Source organism: Scatophagus argus, chromosome 3 (genome assembly GCF_020382885.2).
Source record: "Scatophagus argus isolate fScaArg1 chromosome 3, fScaArg1.pri, whole genome shotgun sequence".
Classification (NCBI taxonomy): Eukaryota; Metazoa; Chordata; class Actinopteri; family Scatophagidae; genus Scatophagus; species Scatophagus argus.
Window position 1 is genome coordinate 22,479,562 of NC_058495.1, and position 21,068 is coordinate 22,500,629.

The following is a 21,068-nucleotide window of genomic DNA, read 5'->3' on the forward strand; positions in this document are numbered from 1 at the left end:
TTCTAGCATCTAACATGGATGTTTAAGCTTGATCACCAAGATTCAAATGACCTGAAAGTGTTTTAGTGGAGAGTGAGGCACATCCAAACACACTGGTCTTTCACAACATGTTATCTAATGTAAGAATAGTATATATTTGGATGAGAGCTGAACCCACAATGGACCTGTGGAGGATATTACAGCAATGACCTGAACTCTCCAATGGCATCAGATAAAGTTCTGTTCAGCAGATAGAGAGAAAGCAGCCTAAAGCAAGTGGCAGAGATGCCAACCCGGAGAGTAGGAGTGAATGATCGTCTGTGTCAAAACCTGCTCTGAGATCTAGGAGAACTAAAACAGGATTTTCCACCTTAGTTACTAAAAGCAAGCCATTCATCACCTTGAAAGAAGCTGTCTTGCTGCTATGAGGTGCACGAAAGGCAGATTGAAATTTTTTCTGAGACTATTACAGCCTAACTAATTAGTTTGGGCCTTTTTTTCAAGAACCATGGGCTTGATTGGCGATAGAGAGACTAGTCAGTAGTAGGAAATAAGGGCCGAGATTTATACAGCTGAGGTACAGAATTGTGATAGCATTGTTCAGGGTCAAGAATGGATTCATTAATAGAAGTCTTAAAGTACTATAGAATTAATTTTCCAATTTCCAAAAAAAGGCCCATCAGTCAAGAAGCATCAAAAAGTTACACAGAAGACAGATGAGACAGGTGATACTAGAATCAGTACTTTCATCGCACATATTTTTAGCCACACTAGCAGAGGCACTCTGGGGAGGGCAGTTGTTGGTTGCTTGGTCTGTCCATCTGAGTGAAAAGACTGCCAAGAAATTTGGTACAGACAGACAGTACCTGGTTGCACCAACAAGAGTTTTCCTCTCATCCGAGACTTACTTTCAAAACGGGAGAAAAAAGTGTTGACCGAATTTCAAGAAGCCTCAGCTGTACTGACTGTGATTAATCCTAACACTGCATGCTAAATAGCCCTATTTGTGACCCATTTGTTACTTTGTGATTCCTGCTGTTCTCCAGTGGCTTGGCATCTGAATTGTAGTGATCTCACAAATGTATTCTTTCTACCAGGAGTGATAGAATTTTTGCTTTAGGCAAAACCAACACCTAAATCCAATATTTCCACAGATTGTGTTGATCCTCTCTGCTCTTCTCTGCTGTAGACCTGCCAATACTGGGAAAATATTTTGAGTGCAGCACAGTCTTGTATCTTAGTTCACATACTTTAGCACCACTTTGCTCTGCACAAGGTAATTTCCACATTTAAATTACTTACGAAGAAAACAATTGCTTTAATTTGTGGATTAAAAAGTTCTGAGTTTCGATGTAAAACACTTGTCAATTATGAATAAGCAGAATGTAAGTTTCTGTTTAGCATATCTTATGTTAAGAGGCTCACATTCACACACTGAATGACAAAGCTGACATATATGGATGAGAAACACATCACTGTGGCCACAATATGTTCATTAATTACAGTATATTAAGTAAGATATTATACTGTAGATCGAGCAGTTGCAGATGGAGCTTGTTGTGTTGAAAGATATTCTTTCTTTGTTGTCTTTTCTGGACTTTTACAGATCTTGTCTTCCTGGGGCATTTATGCTGCTTTACAATACACTAGCTACCATAATTTGATGCCTAATTTGACAGTCCTCACTTCAGCCTGTTTTGCCTGTAGATTCTCAGTCAGCAGAACAAGCCCTGCATGTATTGCGTGCTATTTTTACTTGAGTGCACATATCTTGTTGATGGGTAATTGTTCAAACCCTTTTCCTTTCTCATCACCATCAGAGTCTGGGAGCCTCGCATTGCATTGTAACCAGTTTCTTTTTACGGAGGAGGGATTTTCATTTGATCCAAAAATAATGTGGTAAAAAAAATTGTCACAACAGTATTTTTATTTACTGTATTAACTTGACTTTGAATGTGGGAGAGAATCACGTTTCAAGAGCTGGAATTTGAAACATGTAGAGACTGAACATTGCATCAAGCATTCACCCCTGAAACTGGATTCCTGCAACTCATTTGGGAAGCCAGTCCAATTACCAAATGTGAGCCCTTCACAGAGAACTGTTGCAAAAGTCATGCGATTATCCTTTTATGGTCATGGACCAAAATCCTCCCCAATCCTATTTGTTGATAACCCCCACCTGTGCTGGTTTAAGATTTATGAAATGAAACCTGGGAAATGGTTTTCAGTGAATTTGCCATTCTGTCCAGTAAACACAATGCCATTATAGCTGCCTGTAATGAAATCGATCAGCATGGACTGCCCCGTCTCATCTGCAGTCATTGCTGGCACTCTGGAGATGGACTCCCTGCACACATTCACTGTGTTGAGTGTTTTATCAGCACACAATGATTCAATGCTTTGTGGTCTACCACAAGCTGTGCTTCTCACACATCAAGTGGAGAGCTATTAGAGAATACTTGGGGTGAATAAGGGTGGGGGTTTGTGCCTTGGGATGAAGTCTCTTTGCACTGCAAGAAATGTGCTGACTGAGCCATTCTGATAGATGGGCCATGTCTGTATTCAGAGCTCAGCGAGGTACAAGAGCCCTATGTGACAGCGGCAGTGTTTACCAAGGGGGTAGTAAAAGCCATGGCTAAACAAGCACACTGCTTTAGTCCAGTGGAAAAATCTTGGAGCTGGTTTGTCAACGTCCCAGCTCCTTCAAAAACAGGAGCATATTTCATCTCACCTAGTTTAAAATGTTAAGTCTCTGCTAGTTCAAGATTTGACTTTTGACAGATGCATTTGAGCATGATATATGGAATGAGTTTGAATGCAGCCAAGTGTTCTGAAGTCACAGACAGACAGCTGTCATTTTATTTGACCTTGGAAACTCTTTAATGAATTTAACAGCAGGCATAAACACTAGGGGTCTGCTGATTACTGGACTACCCAATTATCAGATATGATATTGAGCATTTTTTTTAGTCATTGGTGTGTGTGTGTGTGTGTGGATGTGTGTGCCTGCGTGTGTGTTGGTCTAATTGCTAAAAAGATATATTGATTTAAAAATTGTTGTTTACAATATGACATATATTTTGTATTAACGCTCTTAATCTGTAGAGTAACTCGTCCAATAAATAGAATGGAATTAAAAGTATATTGGCCTGCAAAATGTAGTAGCAGAAAATGGAAAAGTACAAGAATGTGAACATAGCAGACATATAACAAAGCAAGTTTCATACACTATTATATTTGCTGCCTTTGGGGCTTTATCAACAAGCAGTTTTCAGTTCCAGCATAAAAATTATACATGGCAAGATCTTAAAACATTTTCACCTTATGATATTCAGATTTCCTGTGGAGTTAAGAATAGAAAGGCTGTAATAGCACGACTGACTGACAGAACTTAACATTGTACATTTGAATTCAAGACATTTGTCAAGTACCTCATAACTTGACAACGAAAAAGTAGCCAGAAAAATAATTACAGCAATTATCTTTGCCGACGACAAACTGGTCTTTGCCTAAACAAAATGGTTCCATTACGTCAACAGCATGCAGATAAAATGTGCTTGATTGCTAGACTTACAAGAGAAAAACTGCATGAGACACTAGGTTTTCAGGTGTATCTTGAAGAGCTTTGCAGTCCTTTTGCGTCATCACAGTAAATGTTAGTAATACTGTTCAATCATATTTGCCTTCTAGGTGAAAGTGCACTTATGAAACTATAGACTACTCAGGGGGCAGAAATTGATGTGAGTAAAAGGTTTTTTCTCATGGGGTCAACAACCATTCTCTTCTTTCTGTCAAAACCTGCCACAGTTCACAAATAGTTTTTAAACTGCAACTTGCCTCTGGCATTTTTTCTTACTTCTTATCCATGGCACTGACTTTTCCTACCCGTCTCTTAAAAAGTGACCTGATAGAAGACCAAACCTTTCTCTTTATATACAATACAAAACATATTTTAAATTCAGTACAAATTTTGACTTGGTGAATGAATATATGATGTATGCATGTGTATTTAGTAAGTATAAGTAAACAACCATTCTCTTCTCTCTGTCTTATTTATTCTATTTAGCTAATGGATCAACACATATCCGGCAAGTCAGAAGTTACGAATCTAAACAAAAAGTGAAGTCCAGGCGAGTGAACTTAACAGTAATGTTAGCTTCATCCTTGACACTGGCTCTGAAGACTAATCAACCATGCAATCATCCAAAAAAAAAAAACCTATTATTCAAGGGCAAGGGGTTTGCACTTAACAAGTGAACCATTTAGCTATACCCAAACTGGGAGCCTTGAATCCTGCAATCATAACATTAGTTGTGGTGAGCTTACCATATGCCTTCACCCAATGTACCTTTCAGTTATGCAAAGTAATATAATCCTTGTGTTGATAAGATGAAGCAATCCAGTCAGAGAAAGGAGATTTGTATTTCAGAAGTTCAAGTCCAACTTTTCCAACACTGCTGTGATTTTTCCCTGTTATCATAATAAATTTAATGAAAGACAATGGTGACAAGTCCATTAAGAATTCTGTGGAAGGCATTATGCCACAATATGAGGCTTTCCAAAAAAAAACTTGCTTTAGCAACAAAATGAACTCCTCAGGTAAGATGTGTCCATTTTTTTAGGTCCTTATGTACAAACTCAGTTGCATAGATTAAGCAGCCTGTCCATACCACTGATTATTAATTTTAAGTATACAAGAGCATACTTCCTCCGTATAGCCTGAAAATTATTTCAGCATCTACTGGATGGATTGGCACAAAATTCTATGCAGACATTTACACATTGTAGGGATGGTGAAATTGTTTATATATTACTTCTTCTTTTTCTTTCAGCTGTTCCTTTCAGGGGTCTCCACAGCGAATCATCCACTTCCACCTCGCCCTTTCTTCTGTATCCTCTTCCCTCACACCAACTACCACTACTTATAATTGCAAAATAGGGCAGGTTTTTTTTGTTTTTTCTTTTTATGCCCAATTCTACTGTCAAACCAGAGCAGCTCACTAGCCAGATGTGTTGTGATCGCATGTCTTTTGTGTCTTTCTCCACCTCTGCTACGGTGTTAATAATTCATTGGAGCTGCATGTTTAAGGCCGAGGGAATCTATGTCACCAGTATTGCACAGATCAGGCGAGTGAATCCTGTGCAACAATGTCTGCAGCTGCAGAATGCTTCATATACGGAATACCACACCCCTCATCCCTAACACAGTAATCAATCTGAGATTCAGGAGCTCTCCCCTTCAGCCCAAAGACCCTCTGTGATGCCAATAAATTTATGAGGCAGCAGACAGATTGACAGCAATTGAAAAATCCTCAGTATTTATGAGTCCAGTGGAGGACCTCCAAAGTAGTAGCAGATAATGAAAGATGATGCTGATGTTGAGTGAAAATACTGAGTGAAAGAAATGTGACGGATATTAAAGTAATCTAATTGCATGGAATCAAATGCATATAGGGCTGTGTAAAAGGAGGAGGTTTGGCTCGGACTAGTATGGAGCTGTCAACTCAATAATGTGTCCTTCCTGGTGCAGAATCTTATTCAATTCAGCAGAGGTTAAAACCTGATGATATGACCAGACAATTCTCCCGCAGAAATCTTATTGTTCCTGACAGCCAGGAAAGACGGCCCCTAAATGACATACAACAAAACAGTGAAAGGAATAAAGACCTACTGCTTTTGCAGCAGAGTAGAGATCATACATCATACTGTGTTTGTAGCTTCTCCTTGAACTGCATTTCATGGTGTGTTTTACTTCATCACAATTCTATTCAACTAGGAATTGTTCACACAGTTGCATGCATTAGTGCAACAATATACATTTTGATGCTGGAACATCCCAATCCGACATCTAGGAAAACACAGCATGCCGGGAATGTAAAATCAATTGCAACCTTCATTAGAGTCTAGCAAAGATCGACACATACAAATTTACTGAAAGTGAAATGGATATATTCAACAACACATTGTGCGTGTGTGTGTGTACGTGTATGTGTGTGTTGTGTTAACCAAACACGACATGCCAACAGTGGAGGCTGCTCTTTCTAAGTAATGAGATTAGCTGACAGCATATGTGCAACAGGATAGTCTCTGTTGCAAACACTTTTCACAAACTCAACTTGCTGGCAAGGTTTACTGTTGCAAGATGCCGATGGCTTCCCAGTACTGTAATGTAGTATCCATTATCTTTCGTATTATCTTTGAATTAAGAGTCATTTAAATAGATAGAAAGCATTAATTTCACAGAGATAAGAACAACCTCCATCTTATTGGATCTTATTGGAAGTGACGATTATTTACCATTTCATTTTGTGAAGAAAACTGTTCCAGTGAAAGCTTCTTCATATAAAGTTTGCTTGTTTTCTATATATTCTTACCAACGCCCTCTGGCATATAAATCTGTCATATTATGGTGGTTTGCGGTGGCGGATGGGTTGTGAGGGCCGGGGGTGGGGGGAAGGATGGAGTTGGCGCTGTGTGTGTGTGTGTGTGTGTGTGTGTGGGCATGTGAACTTGGCAGAGACATGAGAAGAGAAAATACACTCACCAATTCTATTGTCTCCTGGAGATTGTACATCACAGTTCAGCCTGGGTGGTGTGTTTCTAAGCTCTGCAAGGCATTTACCATCCAAAGGGAGGATTAGCAAGGAACTTGCAACAGGATTTGTCTTTTCTTTGGAATGGCTCAATTTTCAATGTTCATTTTGCTGTATTTTTTTATTTTTTTTTAGTCTGTTTTATTTCATATCGGCTTTCTCTCTGATGCCAGGGGACATCTCATGTATTTGATATTGTATATTTTATAGCAAAATACAAATTTTCACAAGTCACTGCTTGCAGTTTTCAACCATTAAATGCCCCCAGCCTCTCTTGAGTTTGCAAGGTCAACAAATTGAAATGGTTGAACACACATGCACTACACTACATGCAGTGAACACACAGGAGCAGTGGGCTGCCATGTCAGGCACCCATGGAGTAGTTGGGGGGTTAGGTGCGTTGCTCAAGGGTGTGTCAGCTGTTACCAATGAAGGGGGAAAGCGTTGATTATTCACTCCACCCCCCCACTCAAGTTTTTTCCTCCTGGTCCGGGGGAATTGAACCAGCGACCCTCCAGTCACAAGCCACTTCTCCAAACTCTTGGCCACGTATAAATGCAAGAGAAACTTTGGATACCGAAATAGTCAGTACCTCACCTGGGTTCATTGCCTTCATCATGTCCTAGTCAGTGTCTGAAGTGAGTGCAAGCCTTGCCGTGGAATGTTTGGGGTCTCTCTGTTGCAACCCTTGAGGGAGGGATTAATAGGAGTGGGGGTCTGCTGATGTATGCTCTTGTTCCTTCGGGTCTCCATAATTCACATTGTCAGCTGAAGAGCCAGTGCCGAGCACCAACCCGGAGCTGTCTCTCATCATCACACACAGTCAAGAGCCTGTCAGAACAGATGAAGCCACCGGCTCAGCACTGTCGAGGAACATTGAGCCGTAATTCACATTCTCCTGCCCCGACAGGCTTCACTAAATCCAGGTCCAGCCTTGAAATGCTGGCGTCTGATCAAGGAAGCCCTGTGTCAAAACCACAAGAGAGCCACTGCGATGAACTAGATTAGCAATGATCGACTCACCCTGCCTCCCCATCACATGATATTGGCACTAATAATTGGTATGTCACTTTCACAACAGTTAAGTGTGTGTATGTGCATGAATTCACACACAGTAAAAAAAGAAAATTGTGACATATCTTTTCAGTTTGTGGCTTATTCAGCATGTAGCAGATGTTATATTTCAGCAATATTGAGACTAAACTCTAGGAGGTTGTTGGGAATTAAATTAGCGAAGATTTGCCACATCATGCTGCAGTGTTCTTTTGCCATTGTATACAGAAGTATGTGAGTTCCAGTTCCAGTGTAGCTGGATCTCTGCATAAGTCATCGCACAATATTTGTGCTGCTAGACTCTTCTTGACAGAGGCATTCAAAGGCAAAAAGCCCCATATCCTTCTTACAGGAAAAAAAAATCCCATGAGTGTATTTAACTGAAAAATTGAACACCATCAGCATACAGAATCCACATCTGTGTTTGAGTGGCTCAATTAAGCTATAATGAAGAAGTGGGGGATGCTACATCCAGCCCAGGGATTACCGATGCCCAGTGTCAGACCTCATTTATTCCACTAGCCTCCATGATTGGCACCTCAGTCTTTGGGAAACATCAGGGCAACACCAGAAGCAGACTGAAGAAATTTTGCTCCACAGGACTACAAGCTACAAGCATACGTACAAACATACAAACAGTGAGAGATCCAGTCTATAAAAACAAGGATACTGTTCTAAGACATGTTAGTTTCCCCTGGAAGATATTTATCATTGGGCAGATAATCACTGAAGAATACATAAATGAAACTGCACTTGTGTACACATGAGTTGATTTAACACAGCAGCAATTCAGAAATGTTAATCACCACACCATTCATTGCTTTAGCATACTGCTGATACAAATTCAAATTCAAATAATTCAAATACATATTTAATTTGCTCCCGGGCTTGTGTGCAAAAGAACAAATTACAGTGCAGAAAAAGAACTGACATATTAACATATGTCATCTGCCAGGCTCTGGTTTTATGCTAGCTACTCAACTAAATGGCTGTTTAAATTTTCCATGCACATCTCCAAAAGCTGTCACAGTTACACAGAACCAGACTGCATAATGGCTTGCTATGATGCATGCAACTTACAGGGCTAAACTATATGTGCCACATATAAATACATGCATATACATGTGCTGTTGACTGGCAGTTCATGTTCAGCTTATTTCTCAAGCAAATGTGGATGTTTGCACAGTAAACATGGGGTGGATGTTTGAGGAAAATGTGAATAAATTCTGTTTTTTTGTGATTAGGATTACCAGTCTTATCTTTACTTTTCCATTAAGTTTATGTGGAGTAGATTCAGAGCCTGCACATGTAACTGCTTCCATACCATGACATGCACCTCCTCAAATATGCAGAAACTGCAAGAATTGTGATTGGTGCTTTAGCCGCTTCTGTTTTCTGGTTTCCGATGCCAGTGAACATGACAGGACAGTATTAATTAAGATGAAGGAAGGTTCAGAATTCTTCTCCTTTTCAGTAACAGGCATCTAGCAAAGACATCTTCACCGCAAAACAATCACAGTTAATGAAATGATGTGCACATACTTTCTCTGATTATAAATCGTGGCATGGCAGAGGTTTGTTTGCAAGCCAAGCAACAGCCAAGACAGAAGGACAGTATTCAAAAATTCAAAGAGGTCCACTTCAATACCATGTAAAATATTGTATTTTACATGCCCTCATTTCAGTGGGTATGTTTGCTCAAAAGATGCTTTGTGATTTGTCCAGTAGTGGCACTTTCAGTAATCTCAATGGTCTCAGAATTGAGACATACTGTTTAGATCTGTCCTCGGGAAGAATGAACATGTACATATCTGCATCCTCGATTGTACACTTTCTTTTTTAGAGCACAGCATGTGAAATTAATTTTCTTTCACTCTCATCTCTCATCCGTCCTCTCATCCATAGACGAACAGTTCTTGTCTCTCCCTGTATGCGTATTCATCATACTCTCTTGAGCATATTGCAATGCACATATTTGATTGACTGAAGAGCATCACATGAGATGATTTACAATGCACGCAGCTGGCTCTGGTTAAAATAGAAACGCTCCATCAAAATCCTCAGTGATTTATCAGTTATAGGTCAAGGTCCAAACAGGACAATGTCTGGGTGCAGACCCAAATTGTGGGGTGCCATTTTGGTCATGGATGGTATCCTTTCCCATCTGCTGTCAGATCACCTCCTGTTGGAACGTTTAGCTTCTGAGGAGACAAATATTCTTCTGTGGGGTTGGTGTAGACCATAGGAAAGCTGAACAGAGAGTGCATAGTGAATTTGCATTCACTAGGTGGCCATATGTGCTGGAATATAAAGCCAAAAAAACATTAATGTTCTCTGTGTCTGCTTTCTGTGCAGAATTCTCAGCTTGCCAGCAGAGCACTTCTTGGCACTCAGTGTAGTAGTTGATCAATCTTTAACTGGGCTGGTGTGTTGCCAGAAGAAAAGGGACAAAAAAACTTTAGCTGTTGTCACAATTTTAGAAATGAAGGTAAAAGTTATTCTGTTATGTTACAGTGTGTAGTTATTAAGAGAAACTAAAGTTTAAAATAGAACCTATTTTACATTTAAGATTTGTAGATGCAGAGTTTCCTGAAACTGTGTGTGCACTAATGAACATTTAAAAGGCTCTGTAAGCAGAGAAAGTAGAACTAACACAGTTTATTGTTTAAGGATTTTCAGGTTACTTAAAACTCCAGTTTTATTTGTAAGTATTCTGAAAAAGTGTCTGCCTGTATATCAGCTATTTATAATTTAGTTTCAGCACCTTATTGCTTTGATCCAGGGAAAGATTTATGATTAAGGTTTATTATTTGAGCTTTGGCATAATCCTTTTAAGTCCTTTCAGCAGACAATTCCTCATGGTATAGGAAAAATTATAACAGATGAAGAAGATCATCTATCACTGACTTGATCACTAAGCTGCATGTAGTGTTATAATTTGCTGCCAAGGACTGTGTTGTAATAAAACTGGCAATGGAAATATGATTAAAAAAAGATTCGCCAAACTGCAATTAGACAGGTTCCGAAAATATGACCACAGGAACACATGTTAAAATATCAGTAGCTTTTTTCCAACCTTTGCTCTTTTCAAGAGCGAACATCTGGTGTTACACTTTGACATGACTTTCAGGTGGTGAATAAGGTTCCAATGAAAATACAACCTCCAGTTTTAAACTAGGGAGACACCAGTGACATTTAGAGTATGATCTGCAGGACGTGAAACATTCACCTCTGTGTTACATATGAGCTACCATGTTGGACTCAAGTCAGATGTTATTTTTATAGCTCAAAATCACAATCGTCGAAATCATGACCCTGTTTATCATGAAAATCCTCGGACAAACTTCCTGGAGTAACTATTTTCTTTTGTATCACCGCAAAGAAAGGAACATGCATTTACTCACGGACGAGAGGCTAGCTAGACAGCCCAGCCATGAGGACACCGTTATTGTTTACACCCTGCCCTGTCACAAGCACAAGTGTGGTGTTACGGTGTGGTACTGCTCATAACAAGGTCTGTGGATCGTCTCGCGTAACTGGGTCATGATTTCTGGAAAGGGACATTGTTGCTGAGTTTTTCAAATATATTTTTTGATGTTTTGAGCACCACTGGTGGACTGCCATCTAGCTACATGATATTCGAAGAAGGCAAACAACAGATACAGAAAAAAAGAAAAAGAAAGCTGTAGAGCTCATGCATACAAAACTTAAGCTGACCAAACAGATTTTTTTTTTCTTTCTGATATACAGTGACTGGTGACCAGTCCAGGGTGTACCCTGCCTCTCGCCCGTTGTCAGCTGGGATAGGCTCCAGCCTCTCCATCCAAACCCTGTAAGGGTAAGCGGTATAGAAAATGGATGGATGAATATAGAATTGCAGGGCTCTGCAAAGTTACTGAGCAGATCATGTCGTGTGGTGAATTTGTTTTGTCAACTGGTTTTCAGGTCAAGAATAAGCTTTCAATCTGTAGAGCCAACTTTTAATAAGGTCTTGCATCCTCTAAAAATCGAACATCAGTTTCTGCCCCAGGTGTTGAGTTTTCTTGAAATTTCTGTATCTTTACGGCACAGGCCACCTTGTTCTTCTAAATTGTTGTCCCTATCTAAATAGAGATTTTAGAGGCCAGACTTCCTACTCACTCAGCTACATTAACACCTAGAAACTGCCCAGCACAGTCACAGTCCTCTGCTGTTGACCACAGAGCAGAGCTATGAGGGCAATTGGAGGTTAAGTGCCTATATCAAGGGCAGTTCAATGGTAGTTGTTAAGGGAGGGGAAAAGACATACCCCATTCACTTTCCTAGTCCAGATTTCCCCCACTGGTCTGAGATTTTAAGTAGAAACCTCTTGTCTACTCTGAGCCTCACAGTTAGAAAAGAAGAGAAAGGGTACTATTGACAAGTTGTCTTTGTCTGGTGGTCTTTTATTTTATGTTGATGAATAAAAGCAGGAAATGTTATACTCCTCATGTTGGTTTTACAGTGAACTCATTCCCACATCTGTATTGTACAACTACCAACAGTGATTTGATAGCAGTGGTTTTTAAAACAATAAGCGATGACCTAATTCTCCACAGAGGTGGCCTCATGTGCCGCTGCAGGGCTTGCCAGTGGTTATGATGTCACCCGAAGAAACCGCCAGCGAACAGCCACCGTCTCCTGGCCCTCCACGCCTGACCAGCTGCCTCCTGGAAGGAGCCTTGAATTTATCCTCCAAAGCTCAGTGAGATCTGGGAGCTGGTTGAGCTGGTTTGGCTGGAGCCCCGTGTGACTCATACCTGCCATGTGAGGCTCCCTTGACCTCAATTGACTGAAAGGAAGGATTTTGTCCCAGTTGTGCCTCTCATGTCATCATCTTTTTTCATATTTCAGACTTTTTCCACTCACGGTTATGTTCAAATATGACATATGAGTCACTTCTCAAATGTAAATAAAATCCAAATTTGACAGCTCTTACCATATTTATGGAAAAATTGTGTATTTAGGTGCAGAAAACATTAAGTTCACACCACAGATATTAGATTTCTTACAATTTTGACATGGTCTTTTGTTCTTCAGTTTCAGTTTATTTTATTTATATAGCACCTTATACAAAAATTAGGGTTAGGGTTAGGGTTAGGAGTTAACCCTAACCCTAACCCTACAAAATTGTCTCTAGAGGCTTTACAGAGATCCAGAGCCTGAACCCCTGAGCAAGCAGACAGCGGCAAGGAAAAACTCCCTTTTAACAGGAAGAAACCTTGAGCAAGACCCGCCTTGCGAGGGAGAACTATTCCGCTGATAGTTGGCCGGGTGACGGCGGGGGGAAGTAGACAGAACAGAGATGATGAAAGAGAGATAGAGAGAGAAACATACATGCAATAAACACCATAAATTGCAAAGGACAAACATGACAGGTGTTTATAATTGGAATTTTGAAGACTATGTATTGTATGTATTTGTTTTTTTAGCTGATATGTTGTTTAAGTTAGTTATACTAGCACTACACAGAAGAACAACATGGGCAGATGTTGATAGTAGACATTGGGTTTGTCAGAGGGCCAGATGCAGTTCAACATGTAGATCTGGATGGAGAGAGACCTGCAGAAAGATAGAGAGAAAGAAAGGGAGGGTGAGACACAAAACTCCGAGGAGAACTGGACACACAGTTAGTGACATAAAATAATGAATTATATGTTGATATGATGAGGGGAAAGGAGGGGAGAGGAAGAAGAGGAGAGGAGGTGGGGCAGTAGAGATGGTGGTGGTATTGGGGAGGTCGGGGAACTGCTCGGTGGATCATGTTTGTGTCCCCCGGCAGCATAGGCCTATAGCAGCATAGCTATGATAGATATTAAAGATTAACAGTTAGTCAGACCTATTCTACCTGTGGCTGTCTGTCAAGAAGTGACTGTGCCTACCAGCCCTACACACTTTGTTTGAGGCTAACTATATGCTTTACTAAACAGAAAGGTTTTAAGTTTAGTCTTAAAAGTGTAGGTGATGTCTGCCTGTCAAACCCAGATTGGCAACTGGTTCCACAGCAGGGGTGTCTGATAGCAAAAGGCTCGTCCTCCCTTTCTACTTTTATGAATTCTGGGAACTGCAAGTAAACCTGCACTCTGTGATCTGAGTGATCTATTGGGAATATATGGGACTAATAGATCCTGCAGGTATGATGGGACTAGTCCATTTAGGGCTTTATACGTAAGTAGGAGAATTTTAAAGTCTATTCTGAATTTTACCGGAAGCCAGTGAAGAGAAGCTAAGATGAGGGATATATGATCCCTGTCCACTGATTCCTGTCAAAACTGTAGCTGCTGCATTCTGGATCAGCTGCAGGCTATTAATAGAGTAATTTGGACATCCTAACAATACTGAGTTGCAGTAGTCCAGCCTAGAAGTAACAAAAGCATGAACAAGTTTTTCAGCATCACTCTGAGAGAGGATGCTCCTAAACTTAATCTATTACGGAGGTGAAAGAAGGCGGTCTTAGAGGTCTGTTTAATGTGATGGATAAATGACACGTCCTGATCGAAGATAACGTCAAAATAATGCCGTCCAGAGAGAGAATATTATCAGCTATTCCAGTTCTAAGATGTTTGGGGCCTAGAACAATGACCTCAGTTTTGTCTGAGTTTAATAATAAGAAATTGGAGGTCATCCAGTCCTTTAAGTCCTTAAGACATGCCTGGAGCCTGGCTAACGGCTCTGCTTCTTCAGGCTTTAAGGATAAGTACAGCTGAGTGTCATCAGCATAACAATGAAAGTTTATGCCATGTTTCTGAATAATATTTCCTAGAGGGAGCATGTATACGGTGAACAGGATCGGCCCAAGCACTGAACCCTGTGGAACACCGAGCAGAGCTATGAGGGCAAGTGCCTATATCAAGGGCAGTTCAATGGTAGTTGTTAAGGGAGGGGAAAAAACATACCCCATTCACTTTCCAAGTCCAGATTTCCCCCACTGGTCTGAGATTTTAAGTAGAAACCTCTTGTCTACTCTGAGCCTCACAGTTAGAAAAAGAAGAGAAAGGGTACTATTGACAAGTTGTCTTTGTCTGGTGGTCTTTTATTTTATGTTGATGAATAAAAGCAGGAAATGTTATGCTCCTCATGATGGTTTTACAGTGAACTCATTCCCACATCTGTAGAACACCGAGGTTAACCCTTATATGTGAAGAGGAAACATCATTAACGTGAACAAAATGAAATCTATCTCATAAATATGATTAAAACCAGCCTAGTGCTGTCCCAGTGATCCTAGTCTCATGTTCTAATCTGTGTAATAAAATGCTGTGATCTACAGTGTCAAAAGCGGCACTGAGGAGGATGCCATGAGGAGGTCATTTGTAACTTTAACCAGTGCTGTTTCTGTGTTGTGATGGGCTCTGAAACCAGACTGAAACATTTCATACAGACTGTTCCTGTGTAGGTGATCAGTTAACTGATTTGCAACCACTCTTTCAAGTATTTTAGACAAAAATGGGAGGTTGGATATCGGCCTATAGTTTGCTAAGATGTCTGGGTCAAGTGAAGGTTTTTTAAGCAAAGGCCTGATAACAGCAGTCTTAAACGCCTGTGGTACATAACCTGTTGTTAAAGACAAGTTGATCTAATCTAAGGAGGAAACGCCAATCAAGGGAAAGACGTCCTTGAGGAGCTCAGTTGGGATGGGGTCTAAGAGACATGTAGTTGGGTTAGATTTATTAATGCTGGAGGTCAGCTCAGGGAGGTCTATGGGCAGGAAGCTGTCCAGAGATGGAGTAAAAGAGGTTTCTGGTGGTATATTGGCTATTCCGGGGAGATCTTTATTAATTTTTTCTCTAATGTTAGTGATTTTATTGGTGAAGAAACTCATGAAGTCTTCACTACTAAGAGCTGTCTTCACTACTAAGAGCTGATTTTTGCAGATCAAAATTGAGGACCCAAATGCAGGACAACAGCTAGATAGATTGAAGAAACCAACTTACAATTAGAAAATCCAAATAAAAAATTTATTGGAACAAATAATTTCTACCACATTTTACAATGCTCTAACGCTCCTGCTGGATGAGAAAGAATTAAATGTTTTTATTAGAATTTGACTTTACATTAAAATACAAACAGACCAACATTTTTTGAAAATGATCCAAATGCTCTTGTGATGTTGACAAAACTTTGCTACATCACAAACAAATCTTTGGGAACTCTCAAACAAAACTTTGATAATCAGACTCTATGTTTTCAAGTGATTGAGTATTTGGCTTTGGCTGAGAATACTATAAACTGTAGGGCTGATCTCTCTTTGATTTGGTGCATGATAATCTCAACCTGAAACCTGGATACCAAAACATGTTCTGGTTTTGCACTAATGCTCTTTGTTAATCTGTGAATGCCATGTGAGGTACAGGCAAATTGCATCAGTATCAGCCAACATCCTGCATGAGTGATCTTCTGACACTTCACCATCACAGCAAGCTGTCAACTGCCATCATGGTCGATTTTCTTTATCTTAGGCTGAAACAGCAGATTTAAAAAATAAGATTAATCCATGATGGAACCGGAGAACTGACCCTTCGACCCCTCGAACGCAGAGGCCAATCATAGTCCAACATCGACCAGCACCGACGAGGGTCACATATAAGGGTTATATGCCTGTGCTCTGTTGGCTCTTATGCATGTTTCAGATTTTCTTCATTTTCAGCTGGTTTTGTAGATTTCAAGCTAGTCGTGGCTAAATGTGCCTGAGACACTTGTAATAATGTTTATATATATATGTGTGTGTATATATCGTTTTTTTTTTCTTCTAAATACCTTATTCTTCATTTTTTATTACTATTATTTGTTATTTTGTATTTTGTACGGTGCAAAAATCCGGAGTCAAATTCCTTGTATGGTCACACGTACTTGGCAAATAAAGCTGTTTCTGATTCTGATTTCTGATTCTGATAATGATTTTCTGCATTACCCTGAGAAATTGGATGATTTGTTTCTTTTTATTCATTGAAAGTCGCTGCAATGTAATCTTTGTAAGTGACTTAATCATGTCTGGTTGGTCCATCGCTTTTGTCCCAACTTCACAAAAAAAAGATGATGACAGTACTGGAGTAGGAAGACAATATACACAAGTTCAGACCCTGCTGATGAGTAATTTAAGTAATTCAACCAGGAACATTAAAACTGAATTTGCCATGATTCATATTCAGGGTGCCATATCATGTCTAGACTATTTATGCTATTTGAAATTATGGTTTTCTTTTTCTTGTTCACATTAAAGATTTCGTTTAAAAGCTTTGCTCACCTGTTATCTCCATGCAGTTTCCAGAGTGATGGATGGCGCTCGCCTCTGATCACTCCTTCTCATATTGTTCTCTGGACACACAGGGCAGATACCCCCTCATTAATAAAATGCCATGATTAATTCCCAAACCTCTTGTGTGCCTTTTCTTGTCGTCTGTTAAAAAAAAGCACCCTCCTAATTAGTGAAGCTGACGGAGCATTTGTAATGCTCAGGGACAAAGGCAAGGAGCAGAGCCGCTGTTGAAAAGAAATCCATGAATAGCCTTCTCGCTGTGGCAGAACCCTCCTTCTGTACCTCAGGTCAGGTGGGTGTAATTTTTTTACATTTCATGTTTTTATATATATATATATATATATATATATATATATGTATGTATATATACACTGTGTGATGTTGACATTTCCTTTTTTAATTAGTGAAATATGCAGTGACACTAACCTTTTTAATTGTGTGACATTTAGGGCAACAATAGCCTTCACATAGTAATCGCTGTTCACATTTGGTATCTTTATTCACTCAGAGTACTATTGCAGCAAATTTTCATGCAAAGATGACAGGTTTGATACCACTCAAACTGAAACCGGCAAATTATTAGCTTGGCCTACCATAAAACCTGGAAGCAGCTAGCCTGGCTTGCCCCAGAAGTAATAAAAACTGCCTTATTGAGACTGTATCGTGAGCTTTAACGCTTTAAGTATATTTATTCTATATGTTTATTCCATTCAAAAAACAAGGCTGAAAAAGAGCTTTTTCTGTTTTTCTGCTTAAGCTTCCAATACTTGAAGCTAACCACCTCCTGCCTGCAGCCTTTTATTTCTTGATTGATGAGTCAAATTCAAGTCAATTCCCAAAATGTTTACCTAATCCTTATGGTCAAATTATTAGATGGTAGTATATCAAAAATGATCACTCTGGTATATTTTTGGGGCTTTCTAAATCCTTGAAGTAAAGCAGCGATTGCAGGGAAGAAAGGTCGGGTTCTTTTGATCTTATTTAGAACATGACATAAAACATTCTTGGAGGAAAATAGATTGTTGAGATAACAAAAAAAAAATGTCTTCTTTTGTCACTTAAATGCACATTCATATTGAAATTTTTGGTTCTGTTATTCTGTGCGTTCAAACACCAGAAAACTTTCTTTTTTTTAATTTTAGCTATTATAAAACCCTGATACTGTGTTAGGAATAAAAGAGAAAACACAAACTGACCTTGTCATTTCACATATGAGCTGTAGTACAAGGACTCCACAAACAAGTAATAAGTAATAAGTTTATGTGTACACAAAGCCTGCAGAGCAATTATTGCTTCTGAATTTTGTCCTATGAGTATTTACTGTCATTTTAAAATCCTTCTACATGAACATAATATCCCAAACTAAAAAAAATAATATCAAACCTACAATACGTCACAAGGGCACAAACAGTGATCCACCAAAGAAAGCTTTCATTTATTTCTCATTACAACAGGACATTCAGTGATCATTTGCATGCATAATAGATTGTATCTTTTTCACAGAAACTGTAAAACCGAACAAGGAGGTTAACAAGGGGTGAAAGCAATTAAGCAACCTTTTCTGACAAACGAGCACAAGTTGAAGTCACACGGATTGTGTATCATTTAGAGATGACCTCTGGTCAGGAATAAAGAAATATCTATTTTTCATAAATACTGTCCCTGTGTGGGGCTAATGATGGGTAAAATGTACAGCGGAGAAGGCAGCGCAAAGTTGTGCTTTGATGAATCGGATGATTATATTTTTTTGCTCTTTTGCTCTACACACTGCTGTGGCATAAAGTAATCCTGTTTGGATCTCACTGACTAAAAAGGTCTGCTTGCTATTGATCTGTGAATCCCACAGCGGATTTATGTCGTTCATGCCTCAGATTATGGAAGGAGGCACCTTTAGTAAAATCAAGCATTGCTATGATGTGACCATTTATGTTTAAGTTAAAACATCTAATTTACACATTGGATTTCACTTGATGTCTGCAAAACCCTGGGAATTAGCTGTTATGAATTATTCAACAGCAGGGTCTACAGTTTTATCGGTCATTTGGTACTTCACTGTGTAGTGTGTAGTGCTTTAAAGGGGTCATGTTATTGATGCTAGGCTTAATCTCTACCCAGAACCTCAAATACTGTAAGAGGCTCTCCTTCAGAAAATCCTTTCTGTTGTTGTGCTCAAGGTTGCATGCAGCCAAAAATTTTCACTCACCCACCCAATTAATTTAATTCAGGTGTTCCAATCACTTCCATGGCCACAGGTGTATAACATCAACATCTGCAGAGCCAATCTCTACAGCCTTCAGATTAGCTCAAGAACAGCGCGTAGAGAGCTTCATGGAATGGGTTTCCATGGCCGAGTAACTGCATCCAAGTCATATATCACCAAGTGCGATGCAATGCGTTGGATGCAGGACTCTAGAGCAGTGGAGACGCGTTCTCTGGAGTAATGAATCACGCTTCTCCATCTGGCAATCTGATTGACGAGTCTGGGTTTGGCTGTTGCCAGGAGATTGGTACTTGTCTGACTGCATTGTGCCAAGTATGAAGTTTGGTGGAGGAGGGATTATGGTGTGGAATTGTTTTTCAGGAGCTGGGCTTGGCCCCTTAGTTCCAGTGAAAGGAACTCTGAATGCTTCAGCATACCAAGAGATTTTGGACAATTCCATGCTCCCAACCTTCTGGGAAAAGTTTGGGGATGGCCCCTTCCTGATCCAACAGGGATCAGGAAGGGGCCAACCTTCTGGGAAAAGTTTGAAGATGGCCCCTTCCTGATCCAACAGGGCCTTGCTTTGCACACTGGTGTGCAAAGCAATCCATGTCCATAAAGACATGGATGCGTAAGTTTGGTGTGGAAGAACTTGACTGGACTGCACAGAGTCCTGACCTCAACCCAATAGAACACCTTTGGGATGAATTAGAGCAAAGACTGTGAGCCAGGCCTTCTTGTCCAACATCAGTGTCTGAGTTCACAAATGCGCTTTTGTGTCACATATGTACGTTGTTGCCTTTAAATTCCCATATAGCACAGTGAAAAGAGCAAACCTTGCCCATAAATCAAGTAACTGACAAAGCCCTTCTTGCTGGAATATTTTATGTCCCGAGATTTTCAATTCCATAATTTAGAAATATACACTATGTGAGAACAATATAAAGAAAAATGATAAAACTCTTAAAACTAGGGGTCAAGTAAAAGACATGAGCTCCTCTCCTTTAAAGATGCAAATTCTCTCACAAATTTGCAATTGCTCAAGGAACCAAAAATCAGTTGACATTTACAGTAATTGAAATTGAGTACTTCTATCAGGATTTTTTTCATAGGAGAAAGCTGTTTTCTATGAGTTAGGAAGAAGCAGACGCACAACCCACTGGCTGGAATAACATTTTTATTAACTATAGTTTTAGAAAAAAAACAAACACAAATTCACAAACAATTAACATGCACAATTTTAGTATACATGACAAAACAGTTACTTTTCAATATGAAAATGCCATTCTACATGTCAGTATCTCACAGAGATAATTGATTAATACACCAGTATTAAGGTTGGAGAACACACTATATAAAAGCAATAAGTTTGTCTTTGATGGCCATGTCTAAAAAATATATGGAAGCTATTTACACTGCACCAGGTACACTCCTTTCGAGCAACAACAGCCACGGAAACCAATCTAAATAAACTGACCTTGTGGATATAAACAGATATGTTGTTCTGAGATCAATATGTTTTAACATCTGGTGGCTCCGATCACTCTCTCCTTTTTCCTTCAGATTGTACTTAGAATTTATTCAAGCACAAGGCCAGAAACCATAGTTTTGTTTTCTTATATGAGCACGAGCAGAGGTAAGAAATATTAGGCTGAATTACAAATATGTAAATAATAATAATAATAATAAAAATACTCCAGAGAAACTGCCACACATTAGCACTGTAAATCAATAACCTATGAGTCTACCATCTGGTAATTAGGTTACCTTATTTGGATAATAACAGAAAAAAATAACACCACTGGGTTACACATTTGAGCACACAAGCTGCTTTGAGGCCCGGTCACACCAGAAAATTCCAGAGCGATACTAATTGACTCGTTTTTGTAAAACAGGTATTGAGGCTTATGGGCAAAATGAATACTCCCAGGACTAGTTTGTAGACTACTATTGCTGTCGAGCTAAAGGC